This window comes from Poromitra crassiceps, assembly GCF_964638095.1.
Source record: "Poromitra crassiceps genome assembly, chromosome: 23".
In the NCBI taxonomy this organism is placed as follows: Eukaryota; Metazoa; Chordata; class Actinopteri; order Beryciformes; family Melamphaidae; genus Poromitra; species Poromitra crassiceps.
In genome coordinates, this window is record NC_139639.1 from 13,088,801 (window position 1) to 13,100,102 (window position 11,302).

The 11,302-nt window shown below is 43.7% G+C and overlaps 1 long non-coding RNA gene across 1 annotated transcript in view; it reads right to left on the reverse strand.

Annotated features, from left to right (window-relative positions):
- Positions 1–8,053, reverse strand: part of LOC310796683 — a 20,577-nt gene extending 12,524 nt beyond the window's left edge. The window contains exons 1-2 of the long non-coding RNA XR_014553693.1: positions 7,963–8,053; positions 6,523–6,696 (exon numbers count right to left, since the gene is read on the reverse strand). This is a non-coding gene — a long non-coding RNA (uncharacterized lncRNA). The remainder of the gene's footprint in view (positions 1–6,522; positions 6,697–7,962) is intronic.
- Between the last annotated feature and the right edge of the window lie 3,249 nt (positions 8,054–11,302).

Below are 11,302 nucleotides of genomic sequence, written 5' to 3' on the forward strand. Positions count from 1 at the left end.
TAAACATTCTGCTTAACCACCCATCTATAGACAACATAAACATTCTGCTTAACCACCCATCTATAGACAACATCAAAGAGCTGTCATCCTAACCAGCCTGCTTATCCACCCATCTATAGACAACATCAACATTCTGCTTAACCACCCATCTATAGACAACATAAACATTCTGCTTAACCACCCATCTATAGACAACATCAAAGAGCTGTCATCCTAACCAGCCTGCTTATCCACCCATCTATAGACAACATCAACATTCTGCTTAACCACCCATCTATAGACAACATCAAAGAGCTGTCATCCTAACCAGCCTGCTTATCCACCCATCTATAGACAACATAAACATTCTCAATCGCCCCTAGCTTACTTCCTGTTGCAGTGTGCTAATACAATAGTTGGCAGGAAAGAGGAAATAAACTAGGTTTCAAACTGTTCCCTAGCAACACAAACCGTCTATAGAGATGATTACTGTTATTATTGCAATGCAGGGCTATGTTGCCAACTTAAGCAGTATGTGCAGTATGTTCCCCCCCAACTATTTCAACATCTGTACAATCCTGTAACTAATCTGACCTTCAGAATACACACTCCACACATTGAGCTTTCAGTGTCACACTGCCACATCACACTGAGCCTGAGCGCGCCGCTAACTGCTGCCTCACTGCACTTCCACCTACAGCTGCAACCACACCACACTCAGTCAGTCATCGTAGATTTGGCCGATGCATTCCTCCAGCGCAATCCAGTGTGTGTTTTCTACAGCTGCTACCAGTTAGAATGTGAAACTTGGGTGATTTTGGTGACCCCTTGAGTCCCTTAGTGGTAGGGGCGAAAAGACACTCGCCACTTGTTCGCCCCCTTCTGCTGCTCTGCAGAGAAAGCAAATAGCCTATAAAAAGAGGTGATGTTATAGAGACACTGCATGGAATAGGCCACACCCATCACGGGGGAAAACCTCCGTTCATTTCCACACACCAGTGTCATTTTCCTTGAATTAAACATAGCTAAAAGCTGTTGTGTGGTGGGGCTGTGCAGACAACAAATGTAAAAAATCGCCAGTTCAAGTTTTTTTGTACTCCAGAGCAAAACAAGGAAGCCATTGAGAATTGGCGAGAAGAAAAATGTGGATCTAGCTGTCAAGGAAGTAAGTTGGAGTGTCCATCTTCCGTATATACGATCTTTTGGTGCAACACGCAACCATACACGTGACATAGAAGAACGCCAGGATTGGAGGGGGGGCGGGTTCTGTTTTCCCCCGTCTTGGGCGTGGCTTCTGAATCATGACGCGTTACGCAGTGTCTCTATGAGAGGAGTTATTTTTCCCATGGCACAAGACCTGCTCATCAGGAGGCAGATTCAGGCCACTCAGTCGATCAGTCAAACAACGCTCTGTGAGACTCAAAGGTCGCTGCATTGATGCTGCTACAGAAGTAATTAGTGTAGTGTAGTTGGGAATGGGAGTAAGACTCCATCAATGAGGAATGCGCCACCAACACCACCAGTGCAAAAGACCTCCCTGTAAGTCAAAGTGCCCCAACATCAGCCAGTCACATGCAGCCAGATACTAGTCCAAGCAAAAAGCAAAATGTGAAGCTAGGCTAACAATCCAGCTAATCTAGAATTTCCCATTGTAAACCCAGTGTTATAAATATGTTATAAAGGGCAGTGGTGGCCCAATGGTTAGAGAAGCGAGCTTGTGACCGGAAGGTCGTCGGTTCAATCCTCGGGACCGGCAGGATAAATCTGGGTGGGGAAAGTGAAAAGGCAGCACTTGCCCCTCCCTCATTACCACCACTGAGGTGCCCTTGAGCAAGGCCCTTAACCCCAACTGCTCCAGTGGAGCTGATCAGTGGCCAGCAGGTCAGACTGTGGTTGTACTGGTCAGCTTCCAGGTATGAATGTGTGTGAGAATGTGAACAGGGCACTCCTGAAAAAGAGAGCATTGCTCTCAGTGAGACTTCCCCTGTATAAATAAAGGTAAAAAAAAAAAAAAAAAAAAAAAAAAAAAAGTGCGTGCAAAGGCAGATGCTAGGTTGGAAACCATAAACAGAGGCGTGGGGGAGGAAACCTAAAGCCCTAAAGTAGTACTAGTCATGCACATTTTATGTGCTTTGAAGTTGCTTAATGCACTTTTTATACTCTTTTTTTTTAAGTTTTGTTGTGATGCTTTTAAATGTCCATTTTACTCTCTTCTTTTCTTTTCTTGTCAACCATTTTATGTGAAGCACTTTGAATTGCCTCTGTGTATGAAATGTGCTATACAAATAAACTTGACTTGACTTGACAATAAACCCTACCATTAGGCAGTCTAAAAATACTCTGTCAACGGTGCACAAATATTAACACAGGCTGGATCAATAATAATAGGGGTGGCTGGGAATCACCAGATGCCCCAGGAGACGATATTACCACGATACTTGAATCACGATATGATGGTATATTGCGATATTATGATATGCTAGTATTGCGATATTGAGTGTTGTGATATTTAAGCTATATCACACGAGAGGGAGTGATGTTGTCTAATATTGTATGGGGGGGGGGAGGGGGGGTCAATCAATCAAATTGTAGGGCTGCGGCCGCGTGCCGAAGATGATAATAACAGTGTTTCCCCTACCATGTACCATACAACATTTTGTCAACCATGTTGAACCTTTTGTTGAGTTGTTGTAGACAAGGAACCTCTACACTATCAGATTCCCTGCTCACCATGAAGCTACCATCTCTGCTGCTGCTGCACAGAGTGCACTCTGACTCTACTCCACCAAACATCTCACACTAGTTCCCACTTGACTCTATCCCCTTGTTGCTGCACTTCTCTCTGGAGCCCCGATGACCTCCATCACCACTTTCCTCCAGGAGTCAATCAGCATGATGATCACGCCCGGGCCGCTGTCTTCTCTTCTCAGCCATCATGCTACTTTCAATGTGAGGCTGCCAGGAGCCAGAGGAGCCATTTACTCCAGAGCAAAACAAGGAAGCCATTGAGAATTGGATAGAGGAGGGGGGCTTTCTGTTTCCCCCCGTTTTGGGCGTGGTTTCTGCATGATGACGCGTTACGCAGTGTCTCTATAGCAGCAAAGTGAACAACAACAGAAGCTGACCCTCTATGAAACATGAGGTAAACTCCCATACGCTCTCCTCTGCTCCTCATGGATCTATCATACGCTCTCCTCTCCTCCCTGTGGCTCTATCTATGCAGATAATGGCTCAAATCCTACTCTGCGTTTGATGAATAAATGATGACGTCGTCAGCTTTTCACCAACTGTCTGTGAGATGATCAAAAAGTGTGGAGGAGAGGGAAGTTGTGACAGTGAGCGTTTCCTATGTCCAACAAGTCACAGCTAATCCAGTATCATCCAGTTCTAACAGACCTATATTTCCAATGAAGGAAATAGGAGTGAAATATTAACAGTTAAGGAGGGGTGCTTTAAAGTAGAAACTGGAAACTGGAAAGGAAAAGAAAGTTTGCACACTGCAGGGCTCCAAAGTAGAGTGTTTTATTCACACTGGTGGTAACGTTTCGGGCAGCACCCTGCCCTTCCTCAGACAAAATGACATAAGACAGATGCCATCTTAAGTACCCACATGACGCAGTCACATGACGCAGTCAAGTGGGTCAGCTCGCTCATGTGACAGGAAAAGTTTAGAATTAAAAATAACAATCACAAGTGAAGTTAACACTGTTAGTGGTAACAAAGCCATACTTACAAAATCATGTGCGCAGAGAGAAGTCTGTAACCACAAAAACACACATCCCCACATAAAGTGGGCCTGTAGACATATACTAATACTGCCCAGAATGACAGTAGTGCAGTCATAGAAATATACAGAGCAATAAACATATAGCAGATAAACAGAGGTGCCTCTATTTGTCTTGAAGTCGGTGCAAAAATAGCAATCAAGGACCACGAGTTAGTTAAAATGAGAACGAGAGAGACCATTCAGATGCAACACAAAGAAATGCAGTTATAAGAAAGGATGAATGTCCATATCCTCTTTGTTGAGGCCCCTGGGTGACAGAGTACTGACACTCCACCAGGCCCACCTATTGTAGCTGCAATAGGCTCCCTTATGGAGCATGAACAATCTGCTTTTAAGAAGTGAACTCTTTTGGATCTACACTCTGGATAATCTGTCCCCCAATGGCCTCAACAACGAGGATATGGACATTCATCCTTTCTTATAACTGCATTTCTGTGTTGCATCTGAATGGTCTCTCTCGTTGTCATTTGAACTTCATATGTACTCGTGGTCCTTGATTGCTATTTTTGCACAGAGTTCAAGACAAATAGAGGCACCTCTCTTAGCGTTAAAGGTAGACAGGGACACGCACATCCAAAGCTAGGCCACACTGGGCCTGGGTGCTGGATCAAAAGGCTACTCACAGTGAAAAAAGAATGAAAAACTAGAACGACCGCAATGCGGACTTATGCCTCCGCCATTAGTTCATTCTGGAGTCGAAATCGCCATTTGAGGCAAATTGGAAGAGATTCCGTCAAGGCGCTCCTGTGATGTTGCGTTACAGAGCTTGGAAATTGGGTGTGTGAGAGGTCACAGTGACCTTGAACTTTGACCACCAAAATGTAATCAGTTCATCCTTGAGTCCAAGTCAATGTTTGAGACAAGTTTGATTAAATTCCGTCAAGGCATTCCTGAGATATCACGTTAACAAGCTTGAAAATGGCGTTCGAGAGCTCACCTTGACCTTTGACCTTTGACCACCAAAATCTAATCAGATCATCCTTGAGTCTAAGGCGATGTTTGAGGCAAATTTGATGAAATTCCGTCAAGGCATTCGTGAGATATTGCGTTAACAAGCTGGAAAATGGCGTTTGAGAGGTCACAGTGACCTTGACCTTTGACCAGCAAAATCTAATCAGTTCATCCTTGAGTCCAAGTCGATGTTTGAGACAAGTTTGATTAAATTCCGTCAAGGCATTCCTGAGATATCACGTTAACAAGCTTGAAAATGGCGTTTGAGAGCTCACCTTGACCTTTGACCTTTGACTTTTGACCACCAAAATCTAATCAGTTCATCCTTGAGTCCAAGTCGATGTTTGAGACAAGTTTGATTAAATTCCGTGAAGGCATTCCTGAGATATCGCGTTAACAAGCTTGAAAATGGCGTTCGAGAGGTCACAGTGACCTTGACCTTTGACCTTTGACCACCAAAATCTAATCAGATCATCCTTGAGTCCAAGTCGATGTTTGAGACAAGTTTGATTAAATTCCGTCAAGGCATTCCTGAGATATCACGTTAACAAGCTTGAAAATGGCGTTCGAGAGCTCACCTTGACCTTTGACCTTTGACCACCAAAATCTAATCAGATCATCCTTGAGTCTAAGGCGATGTTTGAGGCAAATTTGATGAAATTCCGTCAAGGCATTCGTGAGATATTGCGTTAACAAGCTGGAAAATGGCGTTTGAGAGGTCACAGTGACCTTGACCTTTGACCAGCAAAATCTAATCAGTTCATCCTTGAGTCCAAGTCGATGTTTGAGACAAGTTTGATTAAATTCCGTCAAGGCATTCCTGAGATATCACGTTAACAAGCTTGAAAATGGCGTTTGAGAGGTCACATTGACCTTGACCTTTGACTTTTGACCACCAAAATCTAATCAGTTCATCCTTGAGTCCAAGTCGATGTTTGAGACAAGTTTGATTAAATTCCGTGAAGGCATTCCTGAGATATCGCGTTAACAAGCTTGAAAATGGCGTTCGAGAGGTCACAGTGACCTTGACCTTTGACCTTTGACCACCAAAATCTAATCAGATCATCCTTGAGTCTAAGTCGATGTTTGAGGCAAATTTGATGAAATTCCGTCCAGGCGTTCCTCAGATATCGCATTAACAAGCTTGAAAATGGCGTTCGAGAGGTCACAGTGACCTTGACCTTTGACCTTTGACCACCAAAATCTAATCAGATCATCCTTGAGTCTAAGTCGATGTTTGAGGCAAATTTGATGAAATTCCGTCCAGGCGTTCCTCAGATATCGCATTAACAAGCTTGAAAATGGCGTTCGAGAGGTCACAGTGACCTTGACCTTTGACCTTTGACCACCAAAATCTAATCAGATCATCCTTGAGCCTAAGTGAATGTTTAAGGCAAATTTGATGAAATTCCGTCCAGGCGTTCCTCAGATATCGCGTTAACAAACATGGAACATCGTACGGACGGATGGACAGCCGGACGGACGTACGGACGGACAACCCGGATCCATAATGCCTCCGGCCTGGCTATCGCCGGGGGAGGCATAAAAAGAACTTTTTAATTCTAAACTTTTCATGTCACATGACAGCTGACCCACTTGACTGCGTCATGTGACTGCGTCATGTGGGTATAGATGGCGTCACACACACACACTGTACACAAGCTAAAAAGATCAACTCTAGACTGAGGCAACTGAACTATGAGCATCAATTGCCCCAGAAAAGACCAATATGACCTAAAGATCTTTAACAACAACAAGTCAAAGTATGTGATCAATGGCTCTCTAGAGCTTAGGGGCGCTTGTACCTTGGACTCTTTGTGCGTGGCCATCCTGAGGAAGGTCATGAAGACGGCTCAGTGGACGGAGCGCTTCATGTCGGCCACTGCCGGGGAGGAGGGCAGGGCAACGGGGTCCAGGCCGCGGGGCGCGTGCCGCAGGTTCGAGTCCAGGCACTTCTGCAGAGACTCATCAAACACCACCTAGTAGAAGAGACAGTCCAAAACAGACCTTCAGTAATGTCCAACCCATCTCCCACAGTTTCCCGGTCAATCAATCAAGAGTCTTGAACTAGAACTAGTGTAGCACTGCACTCTATACAGATGTCATGAAACCAGTGCATTACAGTGGCAATACATTATCTGCTGTGGCAAACTAAACAAGTCACATCTCCAGGTCTAAATGAAAAGACCTTCATCAAACCTGCCAACATACATCAAGCTGGCTCAAATCAATGAATAAGGGAAAGTAGAGGGCACTCAGTAGAGCAGATCTCCACCAACCTTTCTACAAAGTGAATCCCTTTGGAAGTTAGATGCCTTGTTGTGCTGCATGAGCAGTGTTTCCCCTAGAAACATCTGCAGGCCTGGAGGGATTTCAAAACGTACCCCGACCGCAACGGTGGGGGCCCTCGCTGGTGACGCTAAACTTTTAGCTAACCTGTTCGCATCTACGTTGGCAATGGCATCCCAAGTATCATCATACTATTATGGGATGCGATGCGAACAGTTGTATTATGGGATGTGCGTTTCCCAGGTAATGACACACGTTGACACGTTTTGGGACAGCGCTGCACGCTGGCACAATGCTCCTAAAAGCAAAATGCTTATTGTTTTGAATGCTTTGGCATCTTCTATTACTGTCAACACCAGTATTGTTGTATTGTAATAATATGCCATAAAGGTTTATTTAAATTTTGGGGAGAGCAGGGAAAAAAATCAGGGGGAAAAGAATATACCGGTATATATATATATATATATATATATATATATATATATATATATATATATATATATATATATATATATATATATATATATAAGGCCTGTAGAATGGTAGGGGAAACACAAAGTGAACCTTGGTCTCAGAAAAGTCACCTAAATCTCCTGCATGCTAGGGACCACTGCACATCAGACTATCTCAGGATATCTAAAAAAAAAGTTCAGAACAGATTTACATGAAGCTTTGTAGAGAAGTAGGACATGGGCCAACAGAACTGATCAACTTTCCACGCCCACTGGCAAAAAGGGATGACAATAACAGGAATGGCTTTTGTAAATGATTTGTTTCATGATGTATGGGTCATTGTGCTGTAATAGCTAAACTGATGATAATACAGCCAGGTGATGCACTCTCATTGCATTGACATGTTTCTAGCTGCTGGGGTTCATCACAGCTAAATGAATGGAAAGGAGAAGCCGTCTCTGTGCTCCTCTGGACCATAAAGATGCCATGTGACAGTCGCTCACCTGACAGCACAACTTGTCATGGGGTAGTGCCAGCCTGGTGCCAGCAGGAAACTGTTCCAGAAACTCCTCCAGCTGAGCAGGCCAGCCGTTCTCTGGCACCGGCCTTTAAGGCACAAAACAGCGCTCCTCCTTCCTGTCCAGGTGCCAACATGGAAAAGAACGCTGTAAGCGACACTTGGACGACAAGGGGTGTATTCCAATAAAGTGATCTTTGTGAGAGGTATATCTAATCTGCATAGCCACACCCCTCTGTGGAAAACAAACAGAAGAAAGAAAGTAAAGCAGAACAGCTGGTTAGAAATGGGTGGAGAAGTGGGCTGTCATCATGCTTCAAACAAATAAAACAAGGCTAGAATGGAGGCTGGTGCTCACCTGTATGTTGTCCTACTAGCAACGACTACGCAGATAACAGAACATCCCCCACTGATCTTAGATCAACATAATGCAGCATCAATCCCTTTGGCCTGTAGAATGGCTGTTCCAACATGAGAGGACAGACTAGTAAAATTAGACATTTTTCTCTCCCATGTAATAATTATACATGTCAGGCTGTCAGGCTGTCAGCCAGGTTTGATTAATCACATTTGTTAGTGCAGCCTGTTGGTACACACCTGTTACTGCAGCCTGTTGGTACACAGCTGTTACATCCCTGAAGCTCTTTAATAGCTAAAAGCTTCATTTTCTCAATGTCAGTCACATGCAGCAGACCGCTACAGTCCAAGTGAAAAGCTCCGCCCACCAACTGTGCCGATAAAAACATATACATTTAATAAATACACAATCAACATTTCAACGTAGTAGAAAAATTGAACATTCTGGTGAAATTGTATGAAGTTTGTGTAAAATATGCCTGTCTAAAAAGTCCAGAAAGTGCAAAATGACAGAATGTGCAAAAAATCTGTACAGACAAAAAGTACATTACAGAACAAGAGCAAATGTCAAGAGCAAACTTGAAAGGAAATTAGTTTCCATCTGGACAGAAAACGTCTAGTTACCAGGTGTGTTTTGTTTGTTTTCACACTCTAATGGCTGCCTCTGGGTGCACATATGACATACCCTTCTCTTGTACCCTAATCTGATTCACTTTCACCTCATTTACTCTCCTTGGACACGGTTTTGAACCTGCATGATGATCACCATCACAGTGTAGGCTTCCTCGTCTTCCTCTAAACAGGTGTCTCTCTCACACTCCTCTCCCACATCTCCTGACCCCTCTACACACAGCAGCAACATGACCATACTCTTGACAGCAATAACATTTCTTACCCTATAACAACAATAATCAACATAGTCTCTCAAACACACAGAAACACACAGACAAACTCTCCTCCCTTTCCCCCTCACGATATCGTGTCAATCTCTTTGCATCAAGCACACCCTCCACACTGACAAACAACTCAGCCTCTACTGACAGAGGCGCACCACTCACCACACCCTTCTTCCTGGCCTCAGATACAAGTGCAAAACATGTTACACGTTCACCTCTACTACTTCTACACCACTTTATTCCCTCTACAGCTTTGTCTCTCTGCTCTTTTGACACACACTCGATTATAACTAGTCCACTTCTTGCTATCCTAACTGACCTTACCTGCCCAATTACCTTCTCCACAAACTTCTCTACCTTATGTTGATCACTAAAGAGACCATCCACTTGCGATACCGCCCTCATCCCTACTATAAACTCCTGCTTCTTCCTCACTGATCGACTGTACTCATTATCTGAACTTACTATCGACTTGCTTTCTTTTCTTTCCGTTTAAACCTCCACTATCTCATCCGAATCCATTCCTCTCCTTCCGCCATCTTTCTTCATTCACTCCTTCATCATGTAATATGGTCGTTCCGACTTTTTCTTTTTTTGGTCGTTCCGACTACCCGTAGCCAGCTGACAGCGTGCTGACGTAAGACGTTTGGTTCTGTACGGGGCGGGTTCATTCCAGTTTGACACGCTGGAGGGAGCAGTCGCTACACAGAAGCTTACTTCACAGACGGTGAATTTGCGGACGTTTTTTTTGAATTTCGACGACGACTCTTTCCACCATCTATCTCCATTTCCTCGGCTCCGTCACAACCCCTCACAACCCCTTTCTCATCGAGCACAACTGCTTTCCAACGTTTACCATGGAGCAAGTGCAGGTGAGTCAGCTAGCATCTTTTTTTTTGAGGGGGGCGTTAAACCGCTCGGTGCTTTAAACACGGCTAACATTTATAATCTTAAAGATCTAACGCCATAAAATGCAATTCTGAGAGCGCATTAAACGGTTGGATGGAAACCAAACTAATGTTTATTTTCAAAATGCTGCACGCATTAGCCTATTTAACGTATTTTAACTAGCTAATGGACATAAAACAAAGTTGTGGTTTTTTCAAACTTATGGCCGGGAGATGTCACAATTTCACACGTTGTTTATTGTTTCTTTCTGTTGTCATGTTTAATTGTAACGTTAAAGATATAACGTTTAATGTTTACCCTAGTTAAACACGGGGGTCCGTCCAACCTATCTGACGTTAGGTTGCCTACATAGGCTACTACATACATACATACATGACTCATGTCTCTTTCTCGCCGAGAAGAGCCTGGTGACGCGAGGTTACTCATGTCTAGCGCCAGGGAAAGTGAACGTCACTTCCTGCTTCAGCACTGTACCAGAGATTTTCATCCGCCATTTAGTTTCCCATAGACATTTCGTAAAATGCTTATGAGAATAGTTTTACTTGTTGAAACCAAACTGTTCAGATATATTTAGAAACAGGAGAGACCACGTAATATTTCACTCGGACCAAAACGCAGATTTAAAGAAAACATGTTTTAGATTTGGGAGGGGGGGGGGGGGGGGCTGAGTGAAATGTTCTATGGTCTCTCCCGATTCTAAATATAGCTGAACCGTGTGGTTTGACCAAGTAAAACTATTTTTATAAGCATTTTTTTACAAAATGTCTATGGGGATGAAAATCTCTGGTACAGTGCTGAAGCAGGAAGTGATGTTCACTTTGTCTCTCTATTGTAAGTGATGGCAGGGCAGAGGTTAGCTCAATTCTTTACTGTCACAGTACAGCATGAGCATAATGTAGCCTAATATACACCAGTAGTTCTCAACATGGGGTCCAGGGACCACCAGGGGTCCTCGAGGGAGTTCCAGGGGGTCCCCAGCAAATTGATGAATTCACCATTATTTGATAGTTAACACAACGTAGAATGACTATAGGCTATTTTGTTCTCTCTGCCTAAACACATCGTTTTCTGCTAATCTAAAAATAGACTCAGATTTGGGTCAGAGAGACAACATCATAAGAAATGAGGGCTGGTTGATATGAAAAAGGTTGAGAATCACTGACA